Below are 26,963 nucleotides of genomic sequence, written 5' to 3' on the forward strand. Positions count from 1 at the left end.
TGGGCTTAAGTTGCACCAGGGGAGTTTTAGGTTGGATATTAGGAAGAACTTCTTTACCGAAAGGGTTGTTAGACACTGGAACAGGCTGCCCAGGGAAGTGGTGGAGTCACCATCCCTGGAAGTCTTCAAAAGACGTTTAGATGTAGAGCTTAGGGATATGGTTTAGTGGGGACTGTTAGCGTTAGGTCAGAGGTTGGACTCGATGATCTTGAGGTCTCTTCCAACCTAGAATTTCTGTGATTCTGTGATTCATCTTGCAGGTGAATTACTACATGCAATGCTTGAACAATGTTAGTAATCATTCAGAAACTGTAAAATGTCACAACAGTGCTATGTGATCCTAATTGGGATCCCTTTACAGACATACGTCATGACAGCATGCATTTATGTAATGAAAGACTGTTTCTATAGGGCTGCTACTCATTCATCACACAAAATGGGTGCTCTTTCCCAAATGTGTAACTTGTTCAATAGTTAAGTGCAAAGCCCGGTGCATTGCTCACCACAAACTCCTAAAAGCAGAGTTGGAAAACAGCTGATGCTCATGAAAGAAAGCTCTACGGCAGCTCTCACTGGAGCACTTCGATGGCCCACAAACTGCACTGCACTTCAAAACCCAAAACCCCTCACAAAAAGTGTTGTCCTCATTTTACAGTGGCTGTTCAGCATTTAACAGACTGAAGAGTTGGAGGTCCCAATTGAAGACACTTGCTATCCAATATCCAGCAGCCTACTCCAGCAAGAGGTAGATTACACTCAGCTCCTGACTGGTGCTGCACTGACAAGAGTGCACTCAAAGACTACACTTGCTTGCTGCAGGTGCACTAAAACCTGGCAGAAACTACTAAAGCCATCTGCCAAGAAACATGTGTCTAAGCCCTCAGGTGTTATTTATGAAAGAGCTAAAAGATGTGGAGTACTTCACATACAAAGCAAGCTGCCCTTGATTTCAGATACATCCATGTCAACACTTCTAGAAGTCAGAGCCAGGAGTTCAAGTCAAGTATTTCTAACAGAAGTGAAGAGCTTACTAGAGCATCTTGACCAGGATTGAATGGCAGAAACAGGGAGAAAATCACATTCTCCAGAACAACTGATTGATGAAGTTGAATTCCAGACTCTGGAGAGGCAAGTAAGTTCTCAAGCACAAAGTTTTTTCTTCCCATTGTATGGGAGACCAGCCCTTTCTGTCCAAATCCCTTCCAATATCTTTGTGCTTCTTCTCCAGACTGGCTGCACAAATCCCTCCCCCTTGCTGCCCCACTATCACCCTGATTCCCAGTCCCTCCTCACTTAGGAAACATCCACAGTGCTCCTTGACCATTTTTAATACCATCTCAGTTCGTCATCTCTATCTTTTTATCCAAGTCCAAATTTTACCTTAATTACTAGCTCTTCGTTTGACATCTGCCTCCTCTGATCAAGGTACATCTTCCCAATGGATCTCGGTCTTCTGTTACCCTTGGATTTACAATTTGACCCAGTACTGGCTCCTAGTCCAAGCTCCTTTCCTCTCATCGCCAGACTCCCTGCCCTAAAATCTTGACCCAAGTTTTCCTCTCTCTGTTTTCTGACTACAGGCTCACTTTGGCATGGAAGGGATGGGCAGACTTCCCATGTTCCCTTCCAAATTGTATTCTATGATTATTCTAGATATGAACCTGAAGGAAATCTTAGCTTATACAAATGAATGCTACAAATTTCCTAAATACAAAAGTAGTAGAAAGCATATCCCTCATATAAGACTGGTATGAGAAAAATGATACTACCTGTTACTAATACAAGTTTTCTGACACTTTACAACTTGGACCAAACCACATTAAAAATATATATTTTTTTCAGAGGTTTATTTCTGTGTTTTGTTTTGTTTTTTAATAGATTTTTTTTTCTCCCTGTTAGTAATATAACTCAAGTTATATTGGTAAATTTAAGATAAGAGTTTAGTAAAAATTTTCAGTTAAAAGTCGGGTTATATAGTGGAAAGTGTTTGGGAAACTTTGGAAGTTAAATTCCATCATCTCCATTTACGATGTGCATACTAACACCACTGCTAGTAGAGAGAGCAGAAGTAAGATTATTATCTAGCCTCAATTTCGTGGACTAGCTATGATTCACTTGAAGATGCTTCCAGAATGACAAGTATATGATCAGTCATGAAAACCAGTTCAGTCAAAAAGTGGTATTATAAAGCAGCAAACAAAGTGAGAAAGAAAGAAAGAAAACTCCTTTTGAGAGGCCACAGCATAATGCTGTGATAACACATCACTGCTCCATCAGCAATGGATTTAGCAACTCCTGCTAAACCACTCCAGTTGCTCCCAACTCATTCTCCTTCCCTTGCCATAGGTTAGTAGTTGACCTTTTAGGTACACCAGTTCCCATGGTTTTATAGCCATACTCTTGACCAACTGTTTAAAGATATTGAAAAATGCTGGTGCAACGCGCCGATGTCTCAAGGTAACCAAGAAGACTTCATACACAGTTTGCAATCTAAGTCATATTTTTAGTATCTTTTTCCAGGTTGATAATTTTTCACCCCCAACGCTTACATTTGTAATGGAAATCAAGTAATAACATAAGCAAATACTTCAGCATTTTCACACATTTGAAGGATATTTGTGCTTTGTAGTAGCTCCTATAGTTATTATCTGTTCTTACCAAGAACAGAGCTATATTTGTCTGCAAATCACAACCTGACTGCCTGAGACACACCAATATTCATGCCAGACCTCTCTCACGCTTCTGCTCTCCTGTTCCCTCCAAATTCCTTCTGCTGCCAGCATTTCCCTTCTATTAGGCACACACAGCAAGTTGAAAGTATTCATTTGAATTCGACTGAATTATTCAAGCTGAGTATGTTTACTTCCATATGTACACAGACCCTTAATAAATCAGTAAGAATACAGCCTCACACAGAAGCCACCTCAAATCCCCAGGCTACTACTTATGCAGAGGGAGTCCAAAGCAAGCATCTGCATGACAGATAGAAGTTTTTACACGAACCTACAGTTTTCTCAATCTAACATACAAACTATTCCTTTTCAAAATTACAGCCTACTGGCAAATATGAAAATGAACCCGAAGGCCGCTCTCAACATATGCTACCCCAAATAACGTATAGCACAATTGCCTGAAAATCTAACACAATAATCTAACAGTTGTACCTGTCAAGAATTTGCAAGAGGATTCTGAATACGCTCATGAACTAACAGCAAGTGTAGAGACAGCCAGACAAAAAAAAATAAGAAAAAAAAAAAAGAAAAGAAAAAAAAAGAAAAAGAAAAAGAAAACTGAACAGAAGAAACGGAGCGGCACTAATATTTAGGTGCAGCACTGAAACTGGAGAGATCTCACAGGCTGCCTCTTAACATCCCACTTGTGGTTGATGTCATGACTCCGAATTCTAGCCGACCTGTGCAACCTCTGAAACTTCACAGTGTTTGTGACCGCATTACGTCAAACACTCTGCCTTCTCCTGAATTCTCTTCACAGAGTATTAAAGCACAAAACATTACTCTGGAGGTATAAACCCATTGCTTCTGAAATGGAGCTACCTTCCAGCTAGTTTGCACAAATCAGAAGCTGATGTGCTCAGGTCTGTCTGACCTGACGTGTCTCATCAACACATATGATCAATAATTATGGTCTTATTCTCAAGCACAGAATTGCACACTTTCTTAATTTATAAGACTCTTAATAGAATTGCAGAAATTCTATTGTAAATACAATACAATTGTAAATAGAATTGTAAATAGAACTGCAGGAATATGTATTTCTTCTTTCTCCCTCTTTAAGCCCCTGCTATCAGTGTTGTACTGTTGCAATGAGAGCCAGGGTTCAGCAAATAGAACTGAAAAAAATACAACTAGAAAAGCACCACATGCACTACTAAAAACTGTCACAGATTTAAAGATATTAATTTCAGCATAAATCTTAGGTCTATGGCCATGAACAACCAATTGAAGAAACGATAAAAAAAAGACAACTAAAAAAAACGACGTTGGCTTTGCTACTTTGCAAATCCAAATGTTCAGAAGGAGCACACCCACTCACAGCCAGCCACCTTTGTGAAACTGCAAACTATTCAGATTTATCTTAACAAAAGCAGCTCCTTAAACAAATCACAAACCACTTAAGCAGTATGTTAGCCTCTTCTTTATCGTGGACTGTACATGATAATGTACTTGCTAGCTAGCATAAAAAGACACTTCAGTTATTCCTGGACAATATAGAATAGGATCCTGGATTTACAAACACAAACCTTTTCCTTTTGGGGGAAAGAATGCTTCTTACTGACACAAATAGGACAAGACATTTTTTGTCTGTACCAAAACGAACACGTATAATGTTCTGAGAGAGTTCTCAGTGTTCTTTGCAGACAGGCTCCTTTCGGCTGGTGCAAGTGATATGACTAAGACAGGCTATTTGTCACAACTAAAAAATATATTTTAAAAGTAGCCAGGATCAAGGTGATCAAGTGTCATGTCAACAGCAGGTTGAAATATTGAAATCTTTGAATAACTCTAAAAGCAATTCTAAGCAATAAATATAAATTCAAGTTTTATCAATAGCTTAGCCTGTGGACCAAATGGACGCAGGTATAGGCAATCTCACAGGAGAAACCTTTATCTCTCTGCCACCAAATTCCCACTTTGTCACAGCGAAACATCTAATCTGCTCACTAGTGCCCTCCCTTCAGGCGAAGGATTCTTTCAAAACCCTTCTTAGACCACAAGGAGGTCTTTCATCGCGCTCTACATTTGCAGTCCAGAGCACAGCACAATTACATGTATTCTCCTTTCACAGCTATCACTGCACTCAGAATGTGCATTTCAGAACTGGAAAAGCTGCGGGACGCTGAACTGGCAGTTGTTACACTAATGGCATGATACTATTATTTTAAAGCCCTGGACATTAAGGATTAATGAATTGTATTCACTTTAGAAGAATAAAAAAAAAAAAAAAAAGAATTACTGTTTAGACTGAAGCCTACACCACAGATTCATTTTTACTTTAACAGTTGTTTTCTCTTTTAACTTGAAAACATGGAAAAAAACATACATACAGCATATTGGCCTTAACAGTTACCTTAAATCTCCAGAAAACCTTGCTGAAACTTGTGGTATTATCACACTTGTATCTTAAGAGTCCTACTCATTATCCAGCTCAGCACTATATTCCAGCTAAAATTACACAGGGTGTTTTGTGCAGGACATTTGCATTTCTCATCACAGAGGACAAGGGAACAATAATAGGAAAAGCCTCCTTTGTACAACACATTAAGTATTAAAAACCACAGGAGGTTAAAAATGTCCTGTTACATGACATCATTGCAATGCAGCAGATGAAGAGAAAACAATTTAGAACAGGATTTGTCTTCTCTTTTGATCTAGATAGCACCAGATCATGTCTAATCCAAGAGGTCTGGGTACGTTTTATTTTATCATCCAAAGTCTGCACCAAATCTTGAAAATCAGCTTAGAAATCTAGGAATGCAGAGCCCTAGAGTGGTCGTGGAAAACGAATATTTATGAAACATGGTAGAGACCAAAATTGTATTCCTGGTTAAAAAGGCAGAGTCTGACCTGCCATGGCAATGCAGTAGCATTTCTGTAAGGACAGCTGAAGAGGAGACAGACATGAAAGGAATCCACAGTCCTTGTTTACTCCTGAGGAATCACAGACAGAGATCAGGCACAACAACCAAACGTGCCTGATATTCCTCCAAATGTTGAATTCTTGCTTGCATCAATTAAGTTCTCACTAACTCCGGTAAACAAACTGGGAGTGCAGAGAGATATGCATACGGTTTCAGTGCAAGAAGAAATGAACACTCAAGTGATATTGAGCTGCAGCAGTCAGAGCAAATGGGATTGTAAAAATCAGTGGCCAAGACCTGCGTTTGCAAGGTTAACAAGAACGTGGTGGGCAAACAGAGGTATAAAGGGAATGAAGGGGAACAAACAAATAAATAATCTTCAGCAGATGGAACAGATAACTAAAAATGTATGGAACTAATTTTATGGATCATTCAAATATAAAGAATAACAAGAAAGAAAAAAAAATCCCTCCAAGCCTAGATAAAAAACATGAACAAGCAGCAAACAACAAGCAACAGAAGGAATATATAGAAGAGCTACCGATCCAACAAGCACATTTGATGAAAAAGCCCTGGGAAGCTCCCCTGTAAAAGACAGAAGATCCCAAAATTCTTTCATGTAATAATAACCTTCAAAGCCTCAGGACAGGCGTTGCTGTGTAGCTGCTCGTACAGGGAGAACAGACACAGCAGAGACAACACGTGGGATTTCCAACTCCATTAGTTTTTATTTATGGAAAGCACTACAGCATACCATGCTCTGGAAACACAAAAGTAATTAAAAGAAAAAAAAACACTGACAAGTTCAGATATTGCACATAGAGAAAAGGGTCATCCAAGGACACTGCTGAACAAAGAAGTATATAGAAACAATACCTGAAAAATAACAAGCCCAACTGGCATCATAAGCTTTTCCTTAATAAGAAACACAGAAGACAACCGAACATACTGCCCAGTCCTAAACCACCCGCGTTTCTGAAGGAATCTGTATGAAAAAAAATAACTGCAAATTCTGGGAGCACATGGGGTTCATACAAGTTCCTCAGGCAAATAGAAGATTCCCACAGAAAAATGGGCAAACTATTTGATTTACACATACACACCCCAAATCTAGAATGAGGATTATTTATATAAGGAGACTTGGGCCAGAAAGATTTATATATACTGTATGTGTATATATACACACACACACACACACACACACACACTGAATGTCTCATACCACTTCTGTTGAAGCGCAGTTACGTACATGTATAAGTGAAGGATTGTGTCTGCTGAAAGAAGACTGAAGAGGGCTAAAATTAAAGTTTAGCCCTCTAAACTTCAGGGCAAGAGAATGTGATAAAATACGATAAAAATAGAAAAAATAATAGGTAATGGAGGAGACTGAGTGAATTGCATGAGCATGACAAAGAACAATATTAAATTTCACAATCTTGTGCACCTGTAAGCTCAGTCCAAAATAAGGTACTAGCTAGGTTTCATCAGCAATGACAGGGCTTAATGGGTAATTTTTTTCAGAGCAAAGGAAAAATGTTTTCAGCAGGTAAAAATTACAGGTACCTCTGTCACTAAAAATCAGCAGGCTTCAAGCAAAAAGCGAGAATCCAGTGTTTCTCCCACATCATTCTCCAGTCAGCCACACATCTTTCACAGGGATGCTAATACCAATCTCTCTCTTCTACCCATTCATCAGGTTTTGTGAAATGTATTAAAAAAAAAACGGAGCAGGCCAACACTTCAAAATTATTGGCAGGTAGAAAGGCAAAAGGAAAAAATGTGATGACTCCACTGCAGCCTAATTCCACTAGAGCTTGGTCTGAAAATAAAGCATTTAAATGGTCTGCCTTCATTTTCAAGAGCAATCAGTCCCCAAAGCACCAGAATCCTTCTCTATCCAAGCAGCAGCACCACCACTAACCGTAAAAAGATCCCTTGAAAAGTAGTTAAGGACTGGCACACTCTGCTCTACGCTATGATAGGACTTAAAACAGTGGAGCTTCCAAGTGTAAATTGAATCTTCAGCTACAGCATGTTTTGTCGAGCGGGGATGCTGCCACAACCGCAAGTCCCTGGACAAGCCAAAACTATCACATTGTTTGTTCTGGCCCAAAAAGCTCTCAGCCCATGAATCTATTCTACACGATGATGATATTCTCCCTCAACTGATCTATTAAACAGGATCAGGAGGAATATCAACTTCCATTCTCAGCAGAGATCAGTATTCAGCTAAATTTAATTTCATAACATGAAGTAGATATCTTAAATACAAGCTTGTCTTAATCTCTTATCAACACATGAAATCTGGCAATCAAATTTGGCAAATGAAATTCAGGCAATTCCAAGTAGCTCTGATGAAGAAGGACAGGCAGAAGCACACACAGAATGAACTTAAGACTACTCAACTGTTTGGACTGCCAGAGAAATAGACATTTTTTGCCATTAAAATCAATCTCCACAACAGACAGTCAGTCTGATGATTGACATAAGGCAACATACAACACCATAAATTAGACCAAGGCATTCTTGGTTATTTAGCCATGGAAGGAGCACTGAATCCACAATATTTATTGTCATAATATATATCACAGAGAATAACCAAAAAAAAAAAAAAAGGAAAGAAAGCTATCAGTCTCCCTTCTTTAAGCAGTCAGCAGGGCCACTCAGGGAAGTCTACATTAAAAAAAAATAAATCATAAGAAATCAAACCCAAAGAAAACAAGTTATTATTTAATGAATAAAATAAGTATGCTATTGTATTCAGAAGTCAATGCATTTTTCATTTTGAAAGAAAGGCAGGAGCCAGAAAAACAAACTTCTGTGTTATTCCAATGAAGCTTTGCAGGAAAATAAACAAACCTCCCCAATATACATCTCTAGTAACCTGAATTTATGACAAAGCTTAATAAACTGGGTATAGTAAGAAGCAGCTGTGTTTTCCACAATGCAGCACTGTTTATCCTCACTTGTTAAAGCGGACGTGCCTTGTAGAATATAAAACTACATCAGTGAAGGATAGAAAAGGACTGTTTACGTGCATTAACCTGTTCTGGTCAGGTTGCTGACAAACTCTACTGCAAGCAGCAAAAAAATCCTGCACACACTGGATGAAGGCTTGCAGGTTCGCACATTGTACATGTGCTAATTTGAAAAGGAACCTTGTGTCATCTCATGCTATTGCTCCACCATCAGACTGAACACATGTGAATTGTCCTGCCCCTCCCTTCAAGTGCCTGGTCCTACATGACCCGATTCCCAGTGCAATATTGCACACACCTGAGCCAGTGCCCAGAGGAAGGTGCTCCAGGCAGAAAAAGGTGGTAACGGATAGGAAAAGGCTTCGAGCACCCTGTCGGCAGCATCCTGCTGTGTCAAGCTACCTGCAGAGTTGCATAGCCTGAGAAGAAACATCCTCTGAGAAATCAAAGCACAGACGAACAGAATTAATGCATCCATGACACAACACAACTAGTAACAGGATAATTGTGGAAAAGCCGTGTTTTGGATGACCACGCATCAGCTGCTGCTCTAGCCAGTATTTGCCATATACAAACATGGGTTTTCCTAATACACATGTACCAGGACAGACTATAAAGGAATAACTGATGTGTTTTCAGGTGACTGATGAGATCTTTTAGTACAGAGCATAGATCTCTCTGCCATTCACCCTTCCATGTTGTTTGAGGCTGAGAGTACACTTGATAAGTTGTCTCCTCCAGGCATGTCTTAAAGTCTTTCAGGTGCAATATCTCCTTAAGGATCGTACCATGTCAGGCATTCCTAGGTACATAGCAAAATGCAAGTTTCAGATCTCTATCAAGACATCATAAGATTCAAAGCGAATTTGCCAGCTGAGAAGAAATAGTTTATTCATTTTACCATACACAAATGCCGGATGGGACTTAACGTTTGGATCACATCTTCTAAAAAGCAGCTGAACATAGTACACAATTGGATACTGCTGTTTTGTGCATGTGTTGGGGAAGGGGGGGGGGGGAGTATTTAGACCATAAACAAGATCAAATGACCTAGAAATACACATGCCTTGCAGCAAGTATGAGAAACACCACAGTAAATACAACGTACACAAACACTCTTTAAGAACATCTGGCAAAACTCACCATAACGAATTCAAAGCATTTATCTCTAGCCAACCACTTATTTCTTTCAGAACTGAGATCTTTAGCATTTTATTTTGTTCCTTAATATCCAGGCATATTCTTCAGTAGTTGGACATTTTTTCCCCTGGCATTTGGCTAAGCAATCTAAGAACTTCATTCAGCAAAAGTAAATTCCAGATGACTTAACAAATGAAAGTGATTTGGATTAAATAGAAAACAGATTATTTCAGGTTTTAAGAAGGCATGGGTATGCCGGTAACATAACACATCTCAAATACATTCCACTAATCTTAAATATGCTTTTCTTTACCTTTCACTAAATATCTAATCTGTGGTCAGTTTCTTCACACCTTTTAACCACTGTTCAGTTACAAGGCCAAAAAATGTGACAATCCCAAACTGAAACCATATATAGGCACAACACAAGAGAGTGAGAAATACTTATGAGCAAGGGCAACAGAAGAAAAGTGAAAAAATTAAGAGGAAGCACAAGGTGTGCATGGACAGGGAGGTAACTGTACCTCTATCTTAGAGCTAGAAGGTTTTAAACCACATTTAAAATCTCTCCCATTCCTCCACTATGCCTTGCCCAGCTTTTGTTTATATTTTTTCTTGACTCACTACTAAGAAAGTTCCTAGATTCCAATCAAGCCTAACAATGCTGCAGAGGAAACAGCTCCAGAGTGGGAAGAGAGAAAAATCTCATGTAGGCTTTACTCATAAACCACAAAATAATAAACAGTAAGGGTATTTCCCAAGAATAGGAAGAAAACCTCTATATAATAAAGTGCAATATCCTTAAATTATCTGAATATGACCTGATTCTGTATTTTCTTCAAACCTGAGAAGAAGAATGCAGAAGCAAATTACCTCCTTGCCTGCCTCCATTTAAAGCCAACGGAAGAACTCCTTACTAACATGACAAATTCTATTTTGATGAGCAGAGCAGAACCGAAACCTCAGAAGATGAAAGCACCATTTTCCCTGATCCCTACACAAACTGATGGATGAAGCAGTACAGAGTGATGCAACGAAGCTGGTGTTCATCTGGTCACTACCACCTGTGTTAGACAGCCTAGGAGTTAAGACCCGGCTTACCACTTCTACACAGAAACATCCCACCCAAGACGAAGATAAACAGGGAAATTCTTCAAACCCACTCGCAAATAAAATGCATTAGGTAAAATGTCAGCAATCTTGTAACACACATTGGCAACAGGTCTGTAGGAAAAGGGAAAGCAGAAGAGGTATTGATGGTAAGCACGACAGGTAAAGCACACTGTGCTCTGACATCCATAGTTACGTTAGCAAAGAGGAGCGGAATTAAGCATATCACATTCAAACCTGGGACTTGCACCGTGAAGTATGTCCTTGCTCTCCAATTGCTTAGAAACTGATTATGCCAGTCACATCCCTATAAAAGCTCTTCTAACATTGTAGGAATTAGCCATTACAGTACCTAGATCACAATGTTTTTCTGATGATGTGGGAGCTACCCGAAGAATTAACTTGGATTTTATCTTTTTATAATTTAAGATTTTACCTCCCATTATGTTGATGTTTTCTAAGTGGGATATCAAGAGAGATCACAGAGGAATCACTGCCATGTTTTTACCAAGAATGAAGTGAGAGCACGGCTTGGCACCTCAGCGTACTGGATGCAGAGATCGGATGCTGACTGTTCCTGCTGATACTACACTTGCCTGAGGCATCCCAGATTCCCCCAGTATGAGTGGCATCTCAAAAGAGGTTAAAGTTGTAAATAAAATATTCATATATAAGTAATGTAAATTGCCATATTTTGTACTTACCTATTTTAAACACCTAGATACATGAAATATGGTACCTCAGCACTGTATTATCACTAAGTGATATGTAATAATTCGCTTTCTTCTTACCACGACACCCTGAAGTCATCCCTGAACTTTCTGCCTGCTGCCACCGATACCTGCTGCCTCGTGGCAGTGCTGTCCCCTCTGCAGTCACATTGCTCCTGCTTTGCCAGTCAGTGTAAAAGCAAAGCAAATACCAGCACTTTTTGGAGAGAAACAATCAAGAGTGCTGTCAGCTGTGCCGTGATCTCCTGACAGATGATCACTACAGCTCATACAATGCAGCTGAGCTGAATTGTCCACGCCTGCAGATTTGCTGTCTGTAGCCGTGTGTTGGCTCAGGCTGCTCCAGTAAAAACCAATACAAAAGTATGCAGAGTCCCATTGAAACTAAACAAAAAGGGGGTTCTGAGGACACAATGTCATTTTCCATGTGAAGGGGGATGAGAGGCCCATCAGCCCATGCATTTCTGAAACCTCATGTACCCAGGTAAAACTTAAATAGAAGGTTTTTCCCCCCCTTTTTGCAGGGGTAAGACAAGCAGACAATTTGTCAAATGTTACAGTTCCGCTTGCTTTCCTCTGTATTTCTTCTAATTTGCCTTCTTTATATACTCATTCAAGTGTAAACTGTAACACTGAACTAACCACAGGCAAAGTATATTTTCAACCTTAACACAAAATCACACCATTCTTCTTCCCTCATGATTTCCAGCTGGTATTTTCCTTCTACCTCTGGAAGGATCCAAGCAGCTTACAGAAAACAAACAGCTTTAGTTCCCGTTCTTTATGGGAGTTTTGGCTACCTTTCAGCATAGAAAGTGGTCGACTGGGAGGGAAGGGAAGCTGGGATGTAGGAAGATGCCCAGAGCCTCCCATCGCCACCTGCTGAGGGAAGGTTGTAGAATCCTTTTTACAAGTTGCAACCTCTTTAGGTGAATTCTCCGAGTCTGCAAAACACTGAAATGCCTTAAAAAAGATAAAGGAGACTCAAGTTAGGAGAGCTGCACTAAATTGTAAGGCTATTAAGCCATTTCATGACAATTCCAGCATTTCTGAGGGACTGTTACTTCCTTTACACTCTGCCGTCCTAGCTATGGACATGCCTTTCCATGCCTTTCAGCTTAACAGTCTGACACAGGACACAAAAAATCATGAAGACTTGATACAACAACAACAATACAGAGAAAAAAAAAAAAAAGCTTTCACTACCTCACTACCGGAATACATAAAAAGGGCTGCCTTGGCAGCTGCACCAGAGCTGTTTCATCCAGTTAGGTGGGAGATCTGCAAATTCTCTTCTTCAATACCATCAGCATTATAAACACTGCTGTTGCAGTTTAGCAGTGTTGACATACTGCATTTCACACCGCACAACATAGCAGAAGCAGACAATTAAGTGCAATTACTGTATGGCACAGAAAGATAAGAGAATTAGTATCAGCTCCAGTTGCAGAATTTGTTGGAAAAGTGTTCCTAAGCCTATTTGCACAACAGAAGAAATTGAATATTAACACAACATACAGCTTACAAAATTAGTACTGCAATTTTTAGGCTGCCTAAATCAAGAACAAGATCATACTAAACTCAGATGTTAAAGACCTTTGTGCTTACAAATCCCCTGTACACGCTCCTTGAAAGCTCACACATGTGAAACAGCTTAAGGGGCACGATAGTGGGGGTTAGGCTCTCAAACTACTTTCTGCTGGCTACATGGCCCCCTGCTACCATTTTCTGTCCCGAGTAAAGATTCAGCACCATGTTATATGTAAACGATAAGCAATTCTTCTCTCACTATCATGCATTACTTTAATGGGATATTTTTCCATGTTATTTTAACTGCAGTTCCTCTAAAATAGGTATGAGCTGCATACACCATCAGACACACACTCGTGCATACCACACCGTGCCATACCCTGTGAGATGAAACCACCACCTAGCTGGACACCAAGTGCCCGTTGTTTTGGAAGTGAAGACTATGCCCATGCTGTCACTCGATGAGGTGGGAAGCAGAAGAAAAAGACACACTAACAGCTGCTATCTTCAGGCCTGGGATTTAATCTGCTTTGATTTTAGCACATGAACAAGCAGCCAGAACCATCAGCAGAGACCTGTGTAGCATCTTATTATAAGCAAGAGTGACAATGAAATATTTTGACGTACTTTCCCATTTAAAACTGCAGCTTGTATCAGCAGAAGCTCAGACATGGTGGTGCCATCATTCATGATTTTAGTGCAAGCTTTGCAAGACATGTTTTTCTAGAAGACTTAAGACCTGAAATTGAGCTTCTGTTAAAAAGAAAAAAGAAAAAAAAAGAAAAAGAACCACACCACCATTTAACATAATCAAGTTTCAGATGTAAGGAACTGAAAAAAAAAAAAAAAAAAAAAGAAAAAAAAAACTTTAAAGAAAGAAGAAAACGCTAAACATTTGAAAAGGACAAAGTGAAAGCCTGTACTGTTTTTAAGCCCATTTCATAATTTTGTTATGGGACCTGACTCATGATCTTTGAATGCACACGGCTGCCAACACAGCATGTAGGAAGGAGGCATTAGAGACAGCACATATCTGCACAGCAAGGCATTTGGAAAGATGCTCCGGACAAACATTAAGAAAATAGGTTTGAGGACACACCAAACTTTCTTTAAACAACTCCTAATGTAATTGGCATGCAAAGATGACTGCTGTTCCAAACTACATTTTGAGATGTGATTGCAGGAAAAATCATTTTTTATTGGGAACACAGTCACTTATCTAGGCTCATTACCTCACTTCTGCTCTGCTTTCCAGAAGATTTCACAACAGATGAAGAAAAAAAGCATTGTACTTTTTTTTTTTTTTTAATGTAGTTTTTTTAAAGAAGGTCTTTTGAAACAATCTCTTCAATCTGGCAAAAGAGAAAATCCACGGATTGTGTTCCGTATGCCTGTAGGTGTAGGAAAATCCTGAGTTCCAGAGGGCAGCCAAGGAGCAGCTCAGAGGATGCTGTGCACCACAGGGTAGGGGTGAGAGGGGCAGCCTCTTGCTGCCAGCCAGGGCAGCCTCTGCCTCACCCAGCCCTGCTTTCTGCTTGGGCTCCTGCAAGGATTTTGAGCGTCCCTGAGCACCTGGGAAGTGTAAGCACAAGATTTAAGTTCCTGAGAACACATCCTGGCTGGGAAGAAGTGGAGATCTAGGATCTGCATTTAAAAGGACAAAACTGAAAAAGGGAATGCACTGTGAAACAGCACAGCGGCTAGCACTCTGGGGTCTGCTTTGCATGTTGCTACTGCATTTTGTCTTCCTCCAAGATTGCCCCATTAAAACTGCGGGGAACCAGGAGAGCAGAGAAAGAGAGAAGAAAAAAAAAAAAAACACACACAGACACACAGATGAAAGATCTTGAAGAGTTCCAGAGAATCCAGCAGTCCTCAAAAAAAAAATCATTTTATCTAAAAATAACATGCAGGAATTTGAATGCTAAAGTTTTCATGTTATTCTAGGGATTCCAAGAAGATGGCAACCCATAGAGATGACTCTCCTCTATCCACAGCTATTGCCAGACACAGGAATACCTGCTCGCCCTGCCCCACTAAAGCAATACAGCATGCTAGAAACAACCATCGGACACTTCTGAATGTCAAACTATTTGCCTTAAAAGTCACACATTTCTAAAAATAGAAGTAATCTTTGCTTTACAGAAGTTCATGAAATGCCGTATCTTACTCTCGGGGCTTTTCTGGTACTTCTTTGCCACATTATCAAGTAGTCTGCATAAAACCTCAGGTGTTGGGAAGCCTGAGCTCTGTTTCTTGCTCTGGTGAAAGCTCACTATATATACGGTTGTTACAAACTCACATCATGTCTCTCTTCTACAGGAGTGTCTGTATCATTAAGCTACAAAATTGTACAGTCTTTCTTTGCCTAATACACAATTATACCCCCAAAAAACCAGCAAGCCATTTCAACCTGAGGAAATGATGGTTATCAGAGCACCCTCATTGCTTGGTGATTAGAACATCTGCTTAAACCAGCAGAGGGGAGGTGGAATTAAAGTGTAAACTCTTCCCTGGGAATTCAAGATGAGTTTCCAGCTGGATAAACTCTCTATTGAAATCTGGATAACATCTACCTAGTAACATCACCTCCTTCTCTTGATGTTCAGCTCAGCATAACAAACAAGTTTTGAAACTACCTGGCAAGATGCAGCATTTCAGATGACCTTGTGCGTATTAGATTGGGTGGATTGGGTAGAAAGTGTTTTTAAGGCTGAGGATCTGTGTCTGGCCACTGCCAGAGTTCTTTCAGTGCCCGTGGAAAGGTAAAAACCTACGTGGGCCCTCAGCAATGCAAATGAAGTGGCATAGGCAGGGTCTACGCTTGAATATCTAAGACAAGGAAATTTGATGTGTCATTTATGTCATGGAGCATCTTCAACAAAGCACTGACAGGGACACAAGCTGGTCCTCTAAAGGCGCTTACTGCTTCCAAAATCAGATTGCAGTAATGCTAAAAAGGGGATGGGGGAAAACGTTTATTTGTGCTCAATTAGTGTATTCTTGTGCAACAGCTCTACTAATCCAGGACTTTTTGTCTCACGAGCTGATTAACTTGCCATAAAGCCTCAGCTACTCATTTCACCCCCAATGACGACCAATGGTTCCCAGCCACCTGATGCTGCAAATGAAACCTGCTGCACTTGGGCTCTTGGCATGCTACAGACCCTCCAAAACCGAGGGAATTAGCATCCTGTGCAATTCATGTCAAATACATCAGCAACTCAAGGATAAGGGAGTTCCTTTTTTGTTCTTTTTCAAGACACAGTAGTCCCCTGTTGAAGTTAAAGTTGCCCTTTAATTATTTCACGCAGCAGCTTTTATTACTTTCTTATGACAAGTTCAAGCAATATGCTCTTGAGGGATTATCTCACGAGAAAAACTAATTTGATAACCATAACATAAATGCCAGTTTATTGTATTTGACCTCTCCAGTTCTTTGAGTAAATCTTTTGATTTGGAGTTGCAGAGCATCCAGCAATATTTACAAATGTTGGGTAAACACCCACTCGCGCTGCTGTTGCGGAACTGAGATGTAACATTGTCTAAAGGCAAAGGATGAGCGCGTTACTTTAATGAGGTCCTAAAGGACATTCTGAAGGGTCCCACCAGGTGAGTGTTTTGCAGAGCAGTAGATGCAGTCTTTGAATTCTGAAAAGACATTCAAGCCTCAAAAAGATTACAGGTTGCTACCAAAGCCCAACAGGGCGGTGCCAACCATTAGTTTACCTAACAGCCAGTCTCATCCGCTGCTTTAACTACACCTTCCTCAGCTTTGCTCACCCAGTACCAGTTTGGCATTTCCCCATGAGATTTAAAATGCATTACACGGGATCCTGCAGTAGTGGTTCACTGTTGCAGTCGAGAATTTTTCTCTCTCTTTCTATTTTTTTTTTTGGCATCAGAATCATTTTCGGTCCTGTACCCATCACTTCCAAGACATGCCCAACGCTACCCAGGTCATGCCTAAGACTGACATCCTTACTGCTAAAGCACCCCTTGCTTCTGCTGATTTCCAGACTCTTTTCACTAATGTCCCTATCTCAGGAGCTCCGTTAAAGGCACAGACCTGACTGTTCCCTTGCATCCTTCAGTACTGTGCCGTAATTCCTGGGTTTTTAATCTGTGAATCACCAGCTTTATTCTACCTCTTCACATAGAGATAAATATTTAACGGGGCCTATAACCACTTACACAGCTGCGCATCTAAAAATAAAATACGTACCCCAAACCATCCAGCTAATAACCACATATTTACTCTCCCCATTTTCACCACTATTTTGTTGTTCCTTTCCCTGAGTGCACGTGGAAAACCTCCAAACATCAGGGGCTGTCCCTGACATAACAATTGCCTAAGCCGTTCAATAATTAAAGGCAAACTTTTCCGTTCGTGCTCCACCAAACAGAATCTTGACCTTCAGGAAGGTTTCTTCCCCCTCTTGTAGGAATTGCCTTATTTTGATGACTATCACCAGAGGGTTGAAGCTCTGAGGAGTGGTGCCTCGGCACAACAGCAGAGCGGCACTGCCGAAGTTGGGATTCGGTCTAATACGTAGGGGAAGAAAACTATTGAAAAGACACAAGTATTTCTAAGTCGCGGGGGCACAGCTACGCACATAGGAAACAAAAAAAAAGGTGCCTGTTTATATTTACACTGAGTAGACCAAACATGCTTTGTTCAAATATTTTGCCTCTCCACGCAACCCAAAACCTTCCAAATCACCTCCGTACGTGCCTCGCCTCCCAGCCGGGGAGCTCTGGGCATGCTTTTGGTCCCTTCTCCGTGCAGACACCCCCGGTAACTTGCAAGCCAGCAGCACCCCCAAACTTCCAGACCCGCTGGGGCTGGGACTCAGCACCCCCAGGGCAGCTCCCTCGGAGCTCGTCGCGGGGTGGGAGTTGAGGAGCGAAGCTCGGCGACCTGCGGGAAGTTTCCCGGGGCACCGCGATCCCCGGCTCCCCACGCAGCCCCCCGGGGCACCGCGACCCCCGGCTCCCCCCACAGCCCCCCGGGGCAGCGAGTCCGGCTCCTCACCGCCCCCGGGGCGCCGCCTGCTCGGCCGGGCTGGGAGCGGCGCTCAACGGGAGACCCCCGGGCGCTGCCCCTGCCCGCACCGCGCACCCCCACCGCCCCCCGGGACCCTACCTGCGGGTGATGGCGGCCGCCTCCCCGCTCCGCTCCGGCCTCGGAGCCGCCGAGAAAAGTTTCCTGACGTCAGCGCGGGCGGACGGCCGGGGGACCCCGCCTGCCTGCCGGGCCGGCTGCTCCCGGGCTCCCCCTGCCTCTGGCCGGGAGGATGAGGAGGAGGAGAAGGACGAGGAAGGCGAGGAAGAGGAGGAGGAGGAGGCGCTCGGCAGGGGGCGCCGCTAGCGGTGCGCGCGGAGCAGCCCCTGGTGGGAGCCGTCGGTGCGGCTGGCTCCGACGGGAGGTGGCCGCAGCCCGCTGTGCCCACGGGCTGCTGTGGCGAACGGGTCGCCTAGCAGCCTCCGTGACGCCGGCCCCGGCTGGAAAGCGTCACAACAGGGCCTCCGAGGGCAGCGGGGAGCCGCCGCCACCGCCCGGGGCTGAGGGGGAGCGCCCAGGGGCGGGCAGCGCCCCGCCGACCACCGGGCAGGGGGCCCGGCTCTTGAGGAGAGGGTCAGCCCCCGCCGCTTGCTTTACTCATGCTCTGCTTTCTTTCCGCGAAAAAAAGTGGTGAGGACGCAGGAGGAAAACAGTCGGAAGGAGCGTGTGCTAGTTGAGGAAGAAGACAGCAAGTTAGCGGCTCAAAACGCTGCAAGGAAAGGCAGAGTTTGGGGAAGGGAGTTAAGGGAGACACTTCTACACGTCTTGGGTAAATCCGTGATGGAGAGTAAGTCTCTCAGTAGGGTATAGATCCATAGCCTTTGAATGATGCAGTCCCTGCACGTAATCCCTGTCAAAATGTGCTTTTGGAAACACCGGAACATTGCACCAATATATTTTACAAGTTACGGGAGATGCTACTTAGGGACACGCCATATTTCTAATAAGAAGAAAAGGAATTCAAGTCTGTTCTCTCTCCTCTATTCCCCATGGCCTTCTGCCATGATACCCCCAGTGACAGGATAGGAAGTGTCTTTGGAAAGGCAGGGGATTCATCCATCATTCCCCCAGCTGTTTTTTTTCACAGCACAACTCCACTGCGCAAGTTGCCTTTCATTTTCCATTGATCAACAGACAAACATCAAGAATAGCTATTTAGCAGAACAAAACACGGCACTGAAATCAAAGGAAAGGTGTTTCGTGTGCAGTAGGTGTTTTGTTTTCTTTATAGCAGGAAAACAGTTCAGGGTGGCAATTTACAGTTAAGAGCGGAATGATCGCGATGGAATAAACATGAAGGGTAAAAATCAACACCAGGCAGCTTTTTAGATCAGTAACTCTTAGATAATTACAAGCATAGATGTGAATTATATAAAAAGTTAATTAGTCTACCTGCCTTTTCCATTCGCTCTTAACCTCAATAAAGAACCTCCAAAATGTATACATGGAAATAAGGCAAATTATGTCTGCTTTAGGGATTATTAGAAGGCTTCTGAAATTTTCATTCAGTTCAATTCTCTCAGAGAAAAGACACAAACCCTAACATCTTATATGCTTTCAGAGTTGTTTGTAAACTTCCCCAGTAAACTAAAGCTAGGAAGCTGTTGTAAAGGATCGTGGTGTTAAAAAAAAAAAAAAAAAAAATTGACCTGTGGGAGAATCATACCTGCTAAATTCCAAAAGATAAATAGACAAATTTATCCTTCCTGAAGGATGGAAAGTGGAAAACCTTTTGAGGAAATTTGTCTGTGAATTATATCCTGAATAACAACATAGCCAGGAATTGTTTTCAGCATCCAGAAAATATTAAACCTTATTCTGAAAAATAATAATAAACCTGTCTGTAGTGAAATATTAAGACAGTTGAATACCTAATGAATTTGAGAAAAATGCTTTTATTTCATTCACAGCTGATCCTTGAGTGGTCGGTACACACTTCCAAAATACTTTGTTATTGTTTTTGACAGCTATGCTTGCACACCCTTCATCAGTATCTTATGGAAACTGACAGCAGCATTGCATGCATCTCCTTATCCACTTGCCTGTAGAAAACAGAGAAAGGGTGAGGAGAGAATCTATGAAATCTATGCAAGTAAGGAAGAAAAAAAGAAAAGTAAATTTCTACCCAGGACCATGCTTATGAGTAATAAAAGCAGAGTAAACTAGCTCATTTCAAGGTTGATTTGTTAATTGTGTGAAGCATGTAGACTCATCACCTGTGTTTCTTATGGGTGTGACCATTTTTGAGGAAAAAGGCAGTTTGTGTATTGATTTCTTAGACAAAACTACAGTTTGTTTCAGTGTCAGGAAGCATCTTTTTATATTTGGCTTTTCAAAACATACATCCAAGCCTCGATTTTTTTAAATTTATTTATTTATTTATTTATTTGATGTAGCAAACAAGCACTCAAACTTCTCCGGTATAAGTTCTGTTTTTATTTTGATCAGAGAAGCTCAGCTGCAGGTAGGTTACTAGAAGAAATCTCAAAGTTTCGATCTACTTGCTGAAAATATATATATTTTTGAAGTCATAGCCTCCCTTGCAGGTTTTACACTTTGCAAAACTAAGCTTCAGGAGAATTTTAGTAAAACTGTAATTAAGGTCAGTAGCTCACTCACAATAGCAAAGCAGAACCCAATAGAAAAACAGAAAACATTTTGGCTACAGAAGTACAATTATCTTCAGTTCTCTGAAAGTGATCCAGAAACCAAGGAAAATGTGCAGTTAAGGATACTTTCTGAAGGACAGATTCTTCATCAGAGAAAATTAAAAATATAATATGATAGACTGTGTGTGTAGGGGGGGGTTGTTTTTGGTTTTGGTTTCCAGATTTTTCTGGTATGAAGTCAGGGTAGATTTTGTCCAGCTTCAAGTTATACCGTTTAGAATGCAGTAAAAATATTTCTAAGTGTAGAATATGTTTCCTCAGGAAAGGGTGTATTTAAAAATTCCTTCTGCATGCAAATTAGTTTTTTAAAAACTGAGACATTTTATAAACACAAAAAAATAGTAACTGAGAAGCTTTGTATTTCTTAATGTGTTATTTTTGATGTAGTCTGTCTTGCAATGTCTAAACAAAAGAAGTGTAGAGCAAACCTATCTTCAACTTAAATTCGGTGAATATTCCCTGAGGAGAATAGAGAAAAAATATATATATTTTTTTTCTTCTGTCATTTTTCCCCATCAACAATGGCAATCTATGTGAATAAATAAGAACAGTGAGAGGAAAAGTATAGCAAAAACATAGGAATTGTAGAAATAGTACCTCTTTACCTATTTTTTAAAATGGCATAATCCATGTTGCAAGTCTAGGAGGAAAAAGAATAAAACAGTGACTTCCTCTGTATTCTAAGTCCCCAAAACCTGAAGTCAGGACACTCCTGGGGCTATCATTCTAGAGTATTGTAGAGAATTTGAGCAAAGAACCAGGCACAGAAGAAATGAAAAAATATCCTCAAGAGAGAACAAAATCACATTCATAAACACATAAAAATTGTCTCCTTATATGAAAGGATGTATTATTGTTCTCATGAGGTTGTAAGCATCAGTCATGTAAAGAGATAGTGATGACTGAGTGGAGAAAATACATGATGAGCAAAAGCAATGGAATCCACATTCATCTACATCTGTACCTGCACCAAGATCAAAGAGTAAATATTAATCCCTTGGATTGATTTAAGAGAAAATTGTTACTAGAAGGAACAAAGATTAAAGGATTGCACCAATTATACAACCTGAAAAGTTTCACCTCCCTGCTGAGCACTGTCTCACCCCTCTCAAAGACCGAAACCTAAATAAGCATTACCCTGCAGGAATGTTCAATAAATAAGACAGCAAAGCACCTCCATTCAATCTTTCTTATGAAGAAAAATTGCCAGAGAAATTTCCGTCCTTGATTTCTTATTTAACCTGTGGGCCTTTTTAATGTTGTCATAGAAGTATAACATACCCTCAATTTAAGTTTTCCTTGCTTTACCAGAAAACTGTTTACACTGTAAACAAAAATCACATCCCAACATTGATCTGAATGGCATTAGGAGGAGTAAAAAAGCTGTGCACATCAAAAAAGGAAAGACATCATAAGCAGTGTCAGCTTGTGTATCGCATCAGAGACAGCAAAGCCCAAGAGCGCTGAGTACCCAGACAACTAGTTGCCTTATCTTTTGTAAACTTAATCAACTGGGTAACCAGGTAGCTGTTCCTCAGTTCATCCAAGCAGATGCCTCTTGACAGCAGTTATGTAGCAGCACGTTACCTTAATTTCACTTTTGTTTGACAATTGACCAAAAACTCTTGAGATAGGATTTACTGAGAGCCTATGACAGAGGCTCATATATATTAGAAGATCTGATACGGAGTTATTTGGGAGAGATTGAAGAACATGAAACACAGTTATTTTATCTAGCTTGATTAACTATATATATATAACTGGGAATGCAGTCATACTTCAAAGATGTGAAGGGTTATTGACTCAGAATTACAAGACTTCTTGCATTCCTCTCAATCCATTTATAAAAGGATTCCTGCTGAATATATATAACATAATAAAAAACACTCTTGTGTATATGATTTTTTATTTTTTGTGTATATGAATTTTTCCTCATCATTGGGAAAAAAATATATTCAGAAAGAACTATTAAATTTTCCGGGTGTCATAACCTACTCAGTTTTTTCCAGGTGTCTTAAAGAGTTGAGTTGTTTAAAGCCTTCATCTGACTGGAGTCTTTGTAGTCCATCAATAGTGACTGATTTACTGTTAATCACTGTAAATCTGAGCATGAGATCAATATCAACTAACAATCTATCTAAAGAGGAAGGTTTTCTATGCCACCCCACCCCTATCCAGCCAGTTGGGTTAGAAACTGGCTGGATAGCCGGGCCCAAAGAGCCGTGGTAAATGGAATCAAATCCAGTTGGAGGCCAGTCATTAGTGGCATTCCCCAGGGCTCGGTGCTGGGGCCGGTCCTCTTTAATATCTTCATCGATGATCTGGATGAGGGCATTGAGTGCACCCTCAGTAAGATCACAGATGACACCAAGTTAGGTGCGTGTGTTGATCTGCTCGAGGGTAGGAAGGCTCTGCAGGAGGATCTGGATAGGCTGCACCAATGGGCTGAGGTCAACTGCATGAAGTTCAACAAGGCCAAGTGCCGGGTCCTGCACCTGGGGCGCAATAACCCCAAGCAGAGCTACAGGCTGGGAGATGAGCGGTTGGAGAGCTGCCAGGCAGAGAAGGACCTGGGAGTATTGGTTGATAGCTGAATATGAGCCAGCAGTGTGCTCAGGTGGCCAAGAAGGCCAACAGCATCCTGGCTTGCATAAGAAACAGTGTGGCCAGCAGGGCTAGGGAGGTGATCATCCCCCTGTACTCGGCTCTGGTGAGGCCGCACCTCGAGTACTGTGTTCAGTTTTGGGCCCCTCGCTACACGAAGGACATCGAGGTGCTCGAGCGAGTCCAGAGAAGGGCGATGAAGCTAGTGAGGGGCCTGGAGAACAAGGCCTATGAGGAGCGGCTGAGGGAGCTGGGCTTGTTCAGCCTGGAGAAAAGGAGGCTCAGGGGTGACCTTATTGCTCTTTACAGGTACCTTAAAGGAGGCTGTAGTGAGGTGGGGGTTGGCCTGTTCTCCCACGTGCCTGGTGACAGGACGAGGGGGAATGGGCTAAAGTTGAGCCAGGGGAGTTTTAGGTCAGATGTTAGGAAGAACTTCTTTACTGAAAGGGTTGTTAGACATTGGAACAGGCTGCCCAGGGAAGTGGTGGAGTCACCATCCCTGGAAGTCTTTAAAAGACGTTTAGATGTGGAGCTTAGGGATATGGTTTAGTGGGGACTGTTAGCGTTAGGTCAGAGGTTGGACTCGATGATCTTGAGGTCTCTTCCAACCTAGAAATTCTGTGATTCTGTGATTCATAGAATTTCCACCCCAAAGGGATACAGTTTCTGTATCCCTGAAGCTTTGTGGAAGTGTGTAACATTTTTAAGGCTGTGTAGCCACCACTACAAAATACTTGCAAAATGGAAAAGCAGTTTCTCATGCAGAACTTCTCGCAGACTATTTATTGCAACTGCAAAGCCAAGAGAGAAAAAGAACAGACTAGAGGTGTTTCTCAAAACTTTGGAATGAAGATACAATGGAGACTTCATTAAAAATAAAAGGCCAATATGAAAATAAGGTATTCTTGGTGAAGAACAGGAGTGTAAAATACTTAATATCACTTTTTTTTTTTTTTTTCCTACGCTAGTTATCCTTTGAAGTGTAGTAGAACATTTATTTAAGAAAGTATTTGAAATAGTCTAAATTACTTACTCTATGAGAATATTCTAGAACCATAAGACAGCCTAAAACCTAATTATGCTTCTTTAAGACAGGGAGAATAAAAGAAATCATTACTCTATGATCTATACTACACGCGGACATCACTTTTCAAAACTGTTTATTATCCGAAAAGATGCAATAAAAATGTCCTCAAGGATGCCTAAATCCAAGTGAAATTTCACATCAGCTCTTATTTAAACTCACAAAGAATTTTCCCAGGGATTTTAGAGAGCAGTATCATAATATATTAATAAAATATTTATACAAAAATAAAATAAATATAAAAATAAATATAAATTTATTATAATTTATATAAATAAACATAAAATATAAATTTATTATAATTTATATAAATAAACAAACTAAAACTAAAAATAAATATATCTGTTAAACCCTTTGCTCTTAGGGCTTCTCTTAAATAAAATGTTACAAAGGAGATGGAATTCTGGAAGTATCTCTAATCCTTGACTTAAGCAATATAGTATCTATCAACAGTTAAGCTAGAAACTAAAATCTTCAAAGCTATTAAGTAAAATAGTTCAGGTAAGGCATAACAAAAGCCAAAAATGTACTTGAGACTTTCAAATCAAGGCCAATTCAATATTTTAAATGCATGTTTCATAACTCTTACTTTTCTCTATTTTCATTTGCTTCTTTTCCACATGTAATATTTCATTCCACTTAATGCAACACGCAGAGGATTAGATGTAGATGCATTCACAGTTAAGGATGAATTTTACTTATTCACATTAGATACATTGTCCTAGAGATGTAAACCACAGTCTTGATGACAGAGGATGCATTTAATATTCACGTTTTAACATTTTTTAAAATTATTTTGTATGTATAATGTAAAGCTCAAAAATAAGACATTTGATAATTCTGGTAGAAGGATGTGAACGCTGAGCACAGCACAGGGTTAATATCAAAGCAAAGAACCAAATACAGGAAGAAAAAGAAATAATGTTACATTTAACAATGTTGTTTTGTAGTCTGTAGCAGGGAAAATATACATCCAATTACAACTGCTCTATAGTTTGGAAGTCTGGAGTGTAATTAATTATCGACATTATTTGTGTTCTGCAGAAATGAGCTGTCATCCATTTTAGTCAGCTGTGCAATCATTTTTAAAAGTACTTGCCTCCATCATGAGCCTTTAATCCTACCAAAATCATGAAACGTATCTTGCTTATTCAATTTTCAGAGATAGAACCATGTGTTTCTTTCTAGAAGTTCAACATTAAATATTTTTATATGTACCCTCTGTCCTGGAATACACATGTGGAAAGCAATAAATTCCATTAATCTCTTCCAGTGGATGTTCCATCTGAAACTACAAGAATCCTTAGTAAATGCCAGACAATTAAACTACCTTCTTAGATAAAACAATAGGAGTAAGCATCACTTTAAAGCATGATATTGATGTTTGCTAGGTTCTGGTGCAGACTTCTCAAGAGCTGGCATAAACTAGCACCTTCAAGCAAGAAGAGCAGAACATCACCTTGTAATTGAAAATGCACCCTTGAGCCAGCATCTGCAAATAGAGAGTTTGAACAGACTTATCTAAATATTTGAATTAACTTTCAAGTTTTCCTCTAAACTTCTTAGGTACTATTCTTGAATTATGGGAGTGAGAAGTAAATATAAAATTACTTCTTAGTTGACAATTGATACTTGTGATTTATGAACTTATTCATAAGTCTAAGTGTTTTCATTGGGCACAGGGTCACACATTTCCATGGCTACCAGAATGAGACTCGTCTGTTATTCCCCACCAAGCATCTCAAACTTTTTTTCTTCCTTTTTCCATTTTGTTGGTAGATATCTCACATAATTATTACTGGGTTCGTGCTTTTAGATGAGAAACTACTCAGCCTGTAGACAGCTTGTAAATGTACTTGGATATTGCAGGGAAAATTCAACTCATCTGAAAAGTAGCAGTATATTATTAAAAATAAAGCAGTGAGTGCAAGGAATCTATACAATCTGAAGAACATTAAAACATGCCTGATGATGGTTACCCCCTAAGACCTATGACTGATACCATTATATACTGATACCATTTTGAACTTTCTTAACTAAATATATTGTCTGTCTCATACTTGACAGTCTCAAAAATTAATTCATGGTCTTCTGATGTTAGTGACTTTTGTTACAGTCCCTTGGTCACTGTCCATCTTCCACAGGTGGTGAGGTAAAAACCGGCTTTCCCTAATGGATATTGCAGTTAGAATTCTGTTCATAATGATGTTCTACAGATCCCTTTTATGAAAACAAAGGATGAAAAATTAAAGGAATAAACATTTCCCCAAATTTGTATCTTACATGCAACCATCTCTCAAACATCTATTCCTTAGAACTGACATGAAACCGACTGGGGAAAAGGCCTAATTGAACTTTGAAAAGATGCAACAGAGAATGCATTTTAAATTTACACGCGCACATGGAGTGCAATACTTTCCCTGAAAGTTCAAAAATTGCTATTGATGAAGCAG

The 26,963-nt window shown here is 40.5% G+C and overlaps 1 protein-coding gene across 4 annotated transcripts in view; it reads right to left on the reverse strand.

Annotated features, from left to right (window-relative positions):
• GULP1 (GULP PTB domain containing engulfment adaptor 1) overlaps positions 1–18,612 on the reverse strand; it is a 154,148-nt gene extending 135,536 nt beyond the window's left edge. Inside the window, exon 1 of one of the 4 annotated variants that reach the window (XM_084523613.1) lies at positions 18,235–18,612. The gene's annotated coding sequence lies outside the window, so the exon portion shown is untranslated. The remainder of the gene's footprint in view (positions 1–18,234) is intronic. The other 3 variants (XM_084523614.1, XM_084523610.1, XM_084523615.1) reach the window with 3 other exon arrangements.
• Positions 18,613–26,963: the final 8,351 nt, after the last annotated feature.

Source organism: Aythya ferina, assembly GCF_964211825.1.
Source record: "Aythya ferina genome assembly, chromosome: 6".
In the NCBI taxonomy this organism is placed as follows: domain Eukaryota; kingdom Metazoa; phylum Chordata; class Aves; order Anseriformes; family Anatidae; genus Aythya; species Aythya ferina.